The sequence below is a fragment of the Hippopotamus amphibius genome, chromosome 11 (assembly GCF_030028045.1).
Source record: "Hippopotamus amphibius kiboko isolate mHipAmp2 chromosome 11, mHipAmp2.hap2, whole genome shotgun sequence".
Taxonomy (NCBI): domain Eukaryota; kingdom Metazoa; phylum Chordata; class Mammalia; order Artiodactyla; family Hippopotamidae; genus Hippopotamus; species Hippopotamus amphibius.
Genome location: NC_080196.1, coordinates 6,117,904 through 6,128,249, shown reverse-complemented (window position 1 = coordinate 6,128,249; position 10,346 = coordinate 6,117,904). Strand labels below are relative to the sequence as shown.

Genomic DNA, 10,346 nt, shown 5'->3' with positions numbered 1-10,346 from the left:
AGAATAATAACAGTACCATTTATTGTAAATATTATAAATTCCACTCTTTAGCAGTTATGGTCAGTTAAATGCTGTATTGTTACATCCAATATCATTTTTCTGCAACCAATTACTTGAAAATAATATAAGGCAATGAGGAATGCGTTAGTACCCTGTAATAATATCTTGGGTCAAAATCATACATAAGAGTAAGGAAGAACTCGGCCTTGGACCTATACTTTTCAAAAGAAATGAAAAGATATGACCAATCTAAAACTTTCAATAGGTTTTCATCTTTTCTTCAGTAGTTGTAACAAGTTAAAACAATTTTTCTGGAAGGCGGGGGATAAATTTCTGTTTGAAATGAACTAGGAACAATAACATTCTTTGGGCACACGCTTCTAAATCATCTGTGTGCCAGAATAAGTTCTAAACATTATGAATGTCATTCATTTTTTGGTCAAGTACTACAATAAAATAATAAAATAAGGTAGAACTTAGAACTGCAAATGAGTCACTTGTAGAACAGTCAGATAGTACAATTACACATCCAGAACAAAGTTCTGCTTTGTTCAAGAAACATAACAAAGGACTTTTTCATCACCCCTACCTTCACATCAACCATTTCACCAAAAATGACTTGATCCTCTGCTGTGTGTCCATAGGTGACCTCCTAACAGCACCTAAGACGTACGACAGAGTCACTGTGCCATGAGATGATTCATTCTCCTGTGCTCTGGCAGACTTGCTGGAAATGACACATTTAAAAGAAGTTGATATCAATACTCTGATCAATTCCAACTAAACACACTTTATTTTCCCTCTCGCCAACACTTACTTATTTTACAGTAGTTCCAAATGAAGATTAAACTTACTTTGAGCACTTTCTGAATAACCCCTTTAGCTTATCCTTGGGATGCCGTTAAGAATTTTAATTAATTAATGATTATGAATTACCTTTAGATCCTTAGATGGAAGAAGGTTATTATTATCATTACAAAATTGTAAGTATAACATTGCATTAATTATGGTTTTACATAGACTATAATTATAAGACACTTAACTCTGGAGGTAATTTCAATGTTGGCAGGCCTCTCGATTTGTGAAATCAAGCAAAACTGTTGTGGCTAGAAAATGCTGTGCTATGGACTTTATTAACCCATGGCATCCCTGGTTCTGTATAATCCCTAATTTCTTTTAAATCAAGATTATGTTCTGCTATAGGATGTGTTACTCAACAAGCATTTTTTCCCCAAAATTTCATCTCTCAACAACTCAATGGGGTTTTGTCATCGGAAGTAACTCAAGGATTAATTAAACCACCTTACTGGTTTCACATCTTTTGCTAGAACTATTTATATGTTTCTCATACTTGAAATTAACAGTGCTGTTTTGTGTACAGAATTAACAGCATAAACAGGTAATTTAGATGGCTCAGAATGAAACCATTATCATCATATGGAAATATCTGCTAAATCAATATTGAAGCTATACAAGTCTTTTCTTTTAAGTTTATTGGTTAAAATCCTTCAGTGGCTTTTCATTCCAGTATAATAAAGTGTTAATGTGAAAGATTTTTTACCCTTGGGACTCAGCCTATCTTCAACTTCTGGTGCTTCTTTGTTTTACCACTTCTGCAACCTCACCCGCCCAAGTGTACACACACACACACACTGTATTTCAAGAACATAGGATGGCCATGTTCTCTTGATCACACATAAATTTTCTTCATCCTTGGTCTCCTTTCAAAAATCTTCTTTTTATGTTGTTCAAATATCACCTCTTTTGCAAAAATTTCCTCACCATCCAGGCAGAATCCATTCATTATTCCCCTATAAGATCTAGTTTACACCTCTGTTAAGCATTTACTAATTAATATTTCAACCTTATTTTTCATTCTTATTGTGTCTACATCTACTATTAACTTAGGAGGTCTCAAGAAACAAGAAAAGAAGATAAAATGAACATTTTTAAAGTGTCTATTCAACTTTCGCTATTTTTCCTGGGATGAAACTGGGTAACACAGAGGTCAAAAAATAACCAAGTTTGTATAGTTAGTAAGTAGCAGTCAGAATCTTAAATCCAAGACCACCTGACTGCGAAGTCTAGGACCTTCCACTCTGCAAGGAAAACTGTCTCTGGCCCATTTTGAACCCCAAGTCCCTTGCACGATGTCTGGAAAATACGCTCAACCAATCATTCAATAGATGGGTGAATAAATAAAACTCTTGGCACATGAATTGGACTCCCCAGGTGGTAGGGGTGGAGCTCTCCAGGAAGGAGGTCAAAACACAATAGTGGCACCTGGTCTCCAAGCTCTGTTTTTTGCCAGCGCCAGCCCTGTCCTGAGTGATATCATTCAGATGTCACTCATTTCCAGGGGACCCATGCCAGTGCTTTGCCAGGATGGGGGCTTTTAGCGAATACAGGGGAGTTCTTACTACTCAAGCCAAAACCGCTTTGGCAGCACTCAATGTTGAATTTCCTCTTCTTCCAAAACTCATATTTTGTACATACTCCACCATTTTATAGTACTTTTAAAGGCAACATGATATCATGAAAAGAATGCAGATAATGATCCCCTGATCCTAGCTCTGCCTCTCACTGGCTGGATGACCTTGGACAGGCTGCTTAACTCTTCTACGTGTCCTTTTTCTCATGTGTAAAACGAGAACAATAGCACACATGTCAGAAGGCAGTTGGGAGAATTACATGGAGAAATGCATGAAAATTGCCCAGCACAGTCCCTGAGATTACAGTAGGCCTTCCTTGAATATTAGCTCTCACCCTGGTAATCTTTTTTTTTTTTAATTTTATTGAAGTATAGTTGATTTACAATGTTGTGTTAATTTCTGCTGTATAGCACAGTGACTCAGTTATGTGTGTGTATATATATATATATACATATATACACACACATTCTTTTTCTTTTCCATGGTGGTTTATCACAGGATTTGAATATAGTGCCCTATGCTGTCCAGTAGGACCTTGTTGTTTATCCATCTTATATATAACAGTTTGCACCTGCTAACCCCAAACTCCCAATCCTTCCCTCCCCCAGTCTGGTAATCTTAAGAACATTCTACCTGATATTTAAGATCTTGTGGTGTTGTCACATGGGGCTGTTTCCTACTGCAGGTCAGGAGCTGTGCCTGAGCTATTTCAGGGGCCTGCTCATGAACCCCTGCCACAGTGAGAGCCTGGACAAGAGAGTGAACACCTTTATTAAAGACCCAGTGCAAAAAGAGGTCTGGCCAGGATACATTTGCTTCATTTGTTTCCACAGACTTGATTCTCAATACAGAGTCTATGTTAGACTAACAACATTTACCTAAAGAAGCAAAAGACAGTTTAAATGAAGAATCCCCAAATGAAAGCACTGCTCTTCACATTACCATTCCCCTAGGGAGACTCTACACCACTCTCTACCCTAGAACTCATTTCTTGATCTTGCCTATTAGGCAAAATGATAAATCTTCCGGATGCAAATAAGTTGTGCTTCAGTATTCACCGCCTGGCCCCCAAACACCCCAAAGTCAGGCTACCCCCGTTTATGCTTCGCTTTCTCCACTTGCCTCTTTATGCATTCAAATTGACAAATGCCCTTGTACATTATTTTTAACCCGCCCATATCTGACGCATCCGTATCTCGTTATGTTTCCTTTGATTTCATTGCTTCCCATGCTAGTATCAGCGGCACAGAATTGCCAAAGCACTGAGCAGCCCAATTTTTCTCTAATTTCTCAGAAAATTGACAGTTTTATGAACTGTCTCTTTACCTATGCCCCATAAACATGTCAGGCTGTGGAAAACCATTCTAATTAAGTCCCAAGGGGATCACAATGGAAGATTATAGCTTCTTGGCAGGTTATTAAAAAACAGTTGTTCGTATATACACAAGTATGTGTACTAGAGCCTAACATTTGACAGAACAGCCAAGGAATAAACCCCGTTGGCAGCTTCTGCTGAAAATGACTGAAGAGAAACGAAGGAAGTGAGTGGGAGGATAAAACTGCTGCATTCAAGCCTTGCTTTTTCTATCCTTTGTGAGTGCCTGCACATTACCAGATGGTTTAAAAGCTGTCTGAGGTCCTCACCTCGCTCAATGGATGTTTTATACCTGCTGGAGAAAATGTATACAACTATTATCTTTCCATTGAGTAATTTCAGATACCAGGATCCTCTTGGAATACATATAATGGTGCTGGTGGAAAAACAAAATAAGGAGAGTTCTTCCTCTCTCACACACTCAGAATAGAAACATCTGGTATACAGGAAGTCAAACTGAAGCAAAAAATAATAATTCTTGTTCATGAAAATATTTTCCTGCATTTGCATTCTTTCCAAGTGAACTCGGCATTCTAACTGGTTAGGTAAATATTTCTACCTAATTGGAGACAGCCATCTCTCAGATGGGTAAGTCAAAACCCAGCGTCAAGAAGAATAATCTGTGAAGTTCTCTACAGAATATATGATTCACAGAAATGAGTATCATGTTTAATTAATTAGTTAAATGTGGAATTGTGTACCACCTGAATAATGATTCTGGTTGGTATTAAAGGTATTAAAAGTCATTAAAGTGTGATACTGAAAATATACTTCCCGTGTTCCCAGTGAAAAGCACACAGCTGGTAAGACATCACGCACCTGAGGTCAGTTTATACACTCAGTCTTGAATAAGGACGGCTCTCTTTTTTCTCTTCCATGGCTATGGAGTGTTCCAAAGTTTCTAGCAACTGTAAAAAAAACAATCCAATGAGGTATAGGGAAATTGAATAAGAAAGTATGGCCTCTCTACGCAAATCCACCATCACCACAGCAAAACCAGCCCAAAGTGAAAATAAGGAGCAACTGGTGATATCTTTACAAAAAAAACGTTGCTGCACTTCCCCTGGAATCTGAGCCAGGTGCCAGTCAATTCTACTAAAATAAACTGCGTCTACACATAAATCAGATCCTATGATATAACAAACACCATAGACTCTTAGAAACCAAACGAGAAAATGGTGCCAGACGCTTGAAAAATTAAATCGGTTTGGGCCATGTTTTCTTGTTTGCTGCTTTTTTTACTTCTCTTTCCAAACTTATTTCCTCTTGCTTCCATCTTTGTAACCTCCTTGTTTTCCAGAATCCTTTTCCTCTGCCCATAAACATGTTCAACTGTCCTGTAACCTCATAAAGTCTTTTCTTGATCCTCTTTCATCCTGAAGCCATTCTCCTTTCCCTTCACTAAAAACGTCTTGCAAAAGCACTCAGACCTGCTAATTCCAGCTTGTCTCATCTGCTTATTTACTGCAGACTTCCTCTCCACCACTTCCACATCTGTGCTTAAGAGCCACGAGCTCCTCTTGAGAACAACTAAAGAATTTCCGGTCACGGCACCTGACAATGATATGTCTCAGCTTTTGGTATTTACTAGCCTCTCCGCTCCTTGCCCTGGGACTCTGCCCATGTCCACCTTGTCTGTAGCTCTTGATCACCTGTTGGCATCTCGAATCTAGCCTTTGGCTGCTGCTCTGCCTAGTTCCTGGCTCTCCTATAAGGATTTCTAGATTGTTTGATTACAAGGATTTCCAGACTTCAACCTCTTAACTCTTAACTCAAAGAACACCCATTCCTAGTCACCCCCACATTTGAGGTATTCCACTTATACTGTGTACCCTTCATTGGTCGAAGAGTACACAACTGCAGAATAAAATGCCTTTTGCCAATTCCTCTTCTATTTACCCTTTCAGTTGAGTCCTGTCTCATCCTTGAGCACCCCTCATTTCTTAGTTTGCATGCTACCAATATTCATTCCTCTTAACTCTATGCAGTCTCTTTCTTAATCCCCTTCAACAGATCCTTAGTCTTCCTTCTCCTTAAATGATAAGGACTGTGAAAGACCCTCTAATAAGCCATCTTTTTCTCTCTTTGTACAATCTCTTGAATTAATATCCCCTTCTACGGATTTATTGCAACCTCAATATCAAAGTCTGCCAAATCTTTCTGTCTTTTCCCTCCTTAGCTTTAGATGTAAGTTTCCAGTTGTCTCCTGGACATTTAAATTTAGATTCTTATCTACCTTGATGTGTCCCAAATCCAACTGTGTTCCCACAAATCCAGTTGCTCTTCTCCATCTTCCTATACCTGTTGAAGGACTATATTCCCAGGCTCCAAAGTTCATTAATATTTTTGACTCCTATTTTGGCTGAGCTCCTGTATTCAATCCGTAGCCGAGTATTGTGGATTTTACTTCTAGAACATCCCTGACATCTGTACAAGATTGCCCAATTCTACTGCAATTTTCATCAGCTTTCATCACATTTATTGTAATAGCCTTGTAATTAATTTCTTTTCAGTTTCTTCTCATCTAACATACCATCTTTAAATCTGCCTTCTTAAAATTCAATTGCAATCAAGTCATCCATCTGTTTAAAAATGTTAAATGATAATAAGACAATTCATCACTGCCTACGGTTTTTAGAACCAATTCCCCACAACCATGCCGTCTTCCATCCAGCCACTCTCCCCTCCTTTAGGGTGTAGCATTTTGCAACCTCAGCCTTCCCTCAACATTTATAAATGCCTTTGCTCATGGCTTTTCATCTACCTTCCAAAACTTTTGCCCAGTGTCTCAGGTTCTTGCATAAATGTTGCCCATTATGATTCCAAGTCTAGGGCAGGACAAATTTAAGATAAGTCTGGACACTTTGTTAGGAAAGCAAGGAAGCTATGAAAGACTAATAAAGTCACGTTCTAGGACATGGGAGCACGTGAAGGGTTCCTACAGTCCAAAGGTATGGGCTCCAAACAGTGAAAAAGGATAACATCTGAAACTGATTGCAACACATCAAATATATGAAAATTCATGTGTTTATAAGAATATTCTTAAATTTCTTAAGAAAGTGTTCCCCATCCTTTAAGGTCCATTTTTAATGTGAACCTGTCCATGTATCACTTTTTGACTCCCTCAAATAACTTGGTTAACTTCCTCCTTTTAGTCCCTATAGCATTTCACTTTTACTACTGGGAGTCTATTTTTTCCTAATATATATGCTTCTAATAATATGGAAGCCATATGATTCAAGCAATCATTTTCAGAGACCAAGATTTCATTTCCAATGTACGTAAATATTCTCAGATGGTAAATGATCCACTTTTCAACACCAAGAATTCTAGTAAGAATCAAAAACTTAGAAGACCAAAAACTTTTAAGTATTCTATTTTTGTTTATTTTCATCATTTTTAATTTTATTCTATTTATTATATATTACTATTTTGTCTGTCACCTCAAGTGTTTCAGCAAGGAAAATTATAAGGAAGAGAGAATAACATATTAGTAGCCTGTTACATTCCAACTATCAATATCAATTATTTTGCCGCCCAGTAAAGTTGGTTGTGTGTTAACTATATGTAAGAAACCACAATTTGATGATTATAAATAATACACGAATAACAGAACAAAATAATTTAAAATATTTTAAGAAACCAAGATTCTTATATCAGGTCTATTATCGGAAAAATAATAAATGAAAAGTTATCTGGTGTATTATATTCTTTCCATTACAATCCCTATAATAATTGTAAAACCTTTCCAGTACTTCGGTTCCCTTCGATTCTACCTACCCAAACATAGCATCAATTCTCATTCCTGACACCTCTTCTGGATGACTTTGTTATGTCATTATCAGAGTTACTCTAAGAAAGTAAAGAAATAAATCTGAAAATCTCAAGTAACAGAGCAATAAATGACAAAACTATAGCAGTGAAGTGAAGTGGGAATTTAAGGTAAATGATTGGATAATTCAAGATTCAAAAGTTCATTAATAGGGATTGTCTGAAGCAGCACAGTCCATAAAACATTCTGTGATAAGGAAAATGTTCTGAGAATCTGCACTGTCCAACACAATAGCCACTAGACATGTGGGGCTACTACCACTGGATATGTGGTTAAAATGGCTGGAGAACATAATTTTTATTTTATTTAAATTAAATTAAATTAAATTGACCCCTGTGACTACTGGCTACAATATTGAATAGTACAAATCTGAACAATTGCTTCCATCCTTGACTTCTAATTATTAATTTGTATTAACATTTTCAGTAACAAATACACACAAGCAAAGAGTACAAATAGACCATTTACAACTGCCAAAATAATTACTACTGATTTATATTGACCATCTGTATGCTCTAAACACTATTCTAAGGTCTTTACAAGTGTTATCTGATTTAATATTCAAAACATCTGCATGACATAAATGCCATAAATATTTAGATTTTGCAAAGCAAGAAACACAAATCACAGAGAAGTTAGGTAACTTCCTCAAAAATGCCGTCTAGTAATTGGCAGTCAGGCTTTGAACTCAAGGGGTCCGACTCCACGGCTCATGAAATTTGTTCTTCTACTACTCTTGCCAGTGCACAATCACCTACCTTTGTTAGTAATCAGAGTCATAGGCGAATTAAAATAAAACAGGTTATAAATTGTCACCTTTTAAATTAGCAAGCATTTAAAAGATTATGGTATCCAATAAATACCCTTATTTTTGCAGGTAGAAGAATGCAATAGCCAATTAATCTAATTTGGCAATAAAAATGAAGAATCACATTAATGCCCATACCTTTCATCAGTTCCCATTTCTGAGAATTTATTCTAAAGAAATGCCACCAATACTGAAAATATACACAGATATTCGTAGCTTGCCATCATTTCACCAACAGGCAAAAGCTGATACATTATAAGCGTTCAGTCACAGCTTAATAATTAAGTGACTGTCATGCCCAGTAGAATATTAAACACATAATATAAATGTTTAAGTAATAACATGGAAAAGTTTATGATATAAACTTTTATGTTAGGTAAAAACTTTAAAAATAAAACCTATTATCGTACAATGACAATTTTAAGTCATTACTCACAAAATTATGATAAATGTGTTGTATTAGAATGAGACAAAGTGCTTTTTTCCTCTACTTTCCAAATTATGACCATGGGATTTGAGGAGAATAAATTATTCCATTTGAAGCTCTCACGGAGAAATGTCACACCTTGTTACTTAAGAGCGGCAAACCTGGGAGATTTTAAAAAATGCAGAATCCCAGGTCCCACTGAAGAATTGCAGAATCAGCATCTGCATTTTAATAAGATTCCAGGTGATTTTTCATGCACATTAAAGTTTGAGAAGCACAGATACCACATGCTACAGGTAATGAACACTTGACGCTTCTCGGAAATCTATCTTCCAGGCTATAATAACTAATCAAAGATTTAAGTCAATCCCCCGGAATGAGCGAGGACCTATTTCCATATAGGGTATCTTCATAAATGAGGGTTAATCCTGCCACCATTCTTGGGAATTTTATATGTAGATGATTAGGGAAACATTCTGGTCTTTCAGAATCTTGACTTTCTTAACTCCAAATGCTTCCTCCAGTCCCCTTCAGTGTCTCACTCCAGTGGTTTCACCCTAGACCTGGGATCAATAAACAGGAGCTTTAAGATCTTCACTAACATTAGGCATCCATCCTCTCTCATTCATCCTGCCAAGAATTGTGATAGAATTCTTCCTAAAATGCTGCGATATTTTATCATGATTGCTCCCTGTTCAGCTATTCACTATTGCCTCCTTTCCAGCATCTACCAGCTTGTTGGGTAATTTGGGGTCTATTCAACTATTCCATCCTCCCATCTCCCAACCCTTACAGCATAAGACAATGTCTTATCCTCTCTCAAACAGAGATATTTAGCAGGCACTCAGTAAAAGTTTCAAGAAACACAGTCATTAGGTTGTTTTTTTTTTTAATAGTTCCATCCACTCTTTTTTAGTGGCATATATTTAAAACATTTTGTTATAAAAAAATAATGCTCAATTATTATAGAAAATTAAAGGGAAAAACCTTTTAATGCCACCATTTAGATAACCAGTGTTATCATTATGATGTCCTTTGTTTTCTGTCCTACATGTAAAGGCAAACACTGAATATGCATTACAGCATAAGCATTTTCCCAAACAAAAAAACACAGCACAAACTTTAATTGCACAAGATGGAAACAACGGCACACAGGGCGCACACCTATCTTGAATTTCAGTCACTTATAAACATCAATAAAAAATATCAAATAAAATACTGGGCATAAGGTTTTTTCCCCACCTTCAAGAATCTTTACACTCAGCCATTTGCACTAAGTACAGTTACGTTCCTTTTGCAAATAAGGAAACAGATGCCCATGACTTGCCAAAAATTAAAAACGGAATGTGTAATACAGAGTAGAAAAAACTCAGTTTCTCTTCCTCTATAAATCATGATCTTTCATTTCAGTAGATTTTTTTTTTCCAGTTTACAATTCTGCCTAAATCTCCAGCCCCATCACAGTCTATCCT

General features: G+C 36.7%; 1 long non-coding RNA gene across 1 annotated transcript in view; it reads right to left on the bottom strand.

Moving 5' to 3' along the window:
• Positions 1-599: 599 nt before the first annotated feature.
• Positions 600-10,346, bottom strand: part of LOC130831508 (uncharacterized) — an 89,727-nt gene continuing 79,980 nt past the window's right edge. Inside the window, exons 2-3 of the long non-coding RNA XR_009048067.1 lie at positions 4,627-4,715; positions 600-727 (exon numbers count right to left, since the gene is read on the bottom strand). This is a non-coding gene — a long non-coding RNA (uncharacterized LOC130831508). The remainder of the gene's footprint in view (positions 728-4,626; positions 4,716-10,346) is intronic.